This window comes from Agrilus planipennis, unplaced genomic scaffold (assembly GCF_000699045.2).
Source record: "Agrilus planipennis isolate EAB-ADULT unplaced genomic scaffold, Apla_2.0 scaffold25, whole genome shotgun sequence".
Lineage (NCBI taxonomy): Eukaryota > Metazoa > Arthropoda > Insecta > Coleoptera > Buprestidae > Agrilus > Agrilus planipennis.
In genome coordinates this window covers 1,938,630-1,941,277 of record NW_020439112.1, presented here as the reverse complement: position 1 = coordinate 1,941,277, position 2,648 = coordinate 1,938,630, and positions in this window count along the sequence as shown.

Sequence of the window (2,648 nt, the reverse complement as noted above, 5' to 3'; positions counted from 1 at the left end):
TAATCTGTTATGCAATAAGAAAAATACATAAACACTTGTCAAGTCATACAAGAAGATATTTTTTATTTTATANCAATTAATAATAATAAATAAGTATAGTGCGGTTGGGTCTAGGAGGTTAAAAGTTGAGGCTGTTTGACTTTTAATTTGCCTGCAACATTTACATATAATAAAATAATTCTAGAACCGTTTCACAGGTTTTTTCATCTTTTTATGCAATTAATTATTTATGGGAGTTGTTTACAGTCTGAGTGAAGGGCTGAATGAACTGAAGTTCAAAGACTGACTGTTGTGGACAACAAGAATAAGTTCAAAGTTTTAAACAAAAAGGCAGGTTAAGTTTTCTACTACATCGTGGTTCTTCGTCGTACAACAACGTAAGCGTGTGGTTTGTAGTATCGTGGTTATTTGATTCATTGTGAGTAGACAAGCTATTTTTTTTAATTATTTGATATTTACATTCTCGTAAGTGATGTTATAATAAAAACATGAAAGACGTTGTATTAGTGTTAGAAAGTTAAGACTCCGAATTACATGAACAAAGTTAGTGGATATACCGCGTTGCTATGTCCTACAATGCCATTACAAAAGCAAGTTGGTAAGTTAACCTCTAACCTTTACACTACAATTTGACTACAGTTTTAAGTAGATATATGTAGAACATTTTTAGGTTTATGCCTTGTATGTGGGCTTTCCAAGTGTTCTTGTATCTATTTTTTTACTGCTGCATTTAAGAACATTTAAGGTTTTAAGGGTTTTCTATTGGTCCCGATTCTTAATTTTTTTTAATACCATAGTAATACTATTCATTAATTACTGACTTTACAAAAAGGTTTAAATGGAAATACTGAGGCACTTTTTGAATTTTTTACATATTTTAGGCAAGAAATGCTAATTATATGTATATGTGTATAAATAGGTATGTGTAAATATTAATAAGCAAGATTAAGTAGAATGAAATAATGGCGCTAGGTATTTTGTTATAAATTGGCAATTTAGCATGGTTAAAAGCGTCAAAATTTTGTCAGTTTTATTAACTGATAAATGTTATTTAAATAGGCTTTTGTTTAAGTTGTACTTTTCAGATACTTATTCCTTTTTAAATCGAAAAACGTTAACGTCATCAGAGGCACAGCTACTACTGTAGCCGTTTTAGGGTCTTTTTAGCTCGCGGATCCTTAACCAAAATTCATGGTTTCGAAAAAGGGGCCCTTTAAAAAATTTTGGTAATAGGCCCACTCAGGACTAGCTATGCCAATGAAAGTCATTATTATTGTACATTTATGATGAATTACTTTGAAATAAATAATTTTTGGGGTGCCATTAAGCACAGCTTTGTTAAGTTGTGGGACAGTTACCTTTAGAAAGTTTTACAACGGAGCACTGTTTTCTGTAAATATTGACTGGTACATGTCTGTAGAATCAGTCTTGTACATTATTTGTTGCAAATAATTGCCAGGACCTTGTTGTTACATAATAATATTGGTGTGGGATTTTAAGTTCGCAATACATTTCTTTTAGGCTGGTTTGCCCAACTTATAACGAATTATAAATATTAAGTTAAGGTTATGTCCTATCTCTAATATGATAAGGCGTGTGTGACAAGCTGTATATAGAGGGTACTGTGTGATCTGCTGGTGTATGTGAATATTTTCTCTAAATAATAATACTTAGATAGAGTTTTGGTAATTTTTTCGAAACTTCTGTCTTCAAAAAGCATGCAGCAATACATTAATTAATAATATACAAATTAGTCATTTTAGGTAATTGGATTGTAAGTATTTTTTGTCACCCATACGAAAGGCTTGGATTGTAATGGGTACATTTTTTAAAAAGTCAAAGGACGAAATTTGATCGATAAAGACACCGGTATTTCTAGATATAATGAGTTAGTTCTTTGGCTAAAGTGTGACGATATTAAGTTTAATATTAAATATCTAACGTGTATGTCAATTGAAGGCAAAAGTTTGACCAAAACGAGCTACAGTTTGTAAGTAAATTAAATATATAATCACTTGCGAGATTAATAAAAATGACTAGAATAGTAGGATACGTTCAATTGTTGATGTTTGTTGGTTACTTATTCCATTCGCTTCTTCTTGCCGATATAATCAATCATCCTTGCGAATTCTTCCTTTTCATCGGTTCGAATCAGCGTTTCTAAGCAGCCATCGAAATACTGTGTTGAAAAACATCGTGACCTGAAAACATTGATTTGAAATTATTTTATTGTAGTTATTCATAGAGGTGTTGCAGTTTTACTTGACAGATTTTTATTACTATGTACCCTTCAATCTACTAATTTTTCGTTTTCATTTTAATCAATTAAAAAACTTATGAAAACCTGTTATGGGGCCTTTTCATACTGTTATCGGCAGTGGTCCCTTTAAGTCAAGAGATCCAAAAAAACTTTTATTGAAGTCCGGGTTTCGGTCATTAAAGATGAAAAAAAGAATACATTAATATTTTAAAACAGTCGATTCCTACCGTAGGCCTCAATTAAATATGCAAATCAACTCATTTTCAAAAAAATTAACAGGCAAAAATCTTTTACGATATGTTTAAAGTCTAAACTATTAATTTAAAAATTAATAATTCAGTCTATTTAGTATTTTGAATTATAGGCAGACTTGAGGAACTTTTATAAA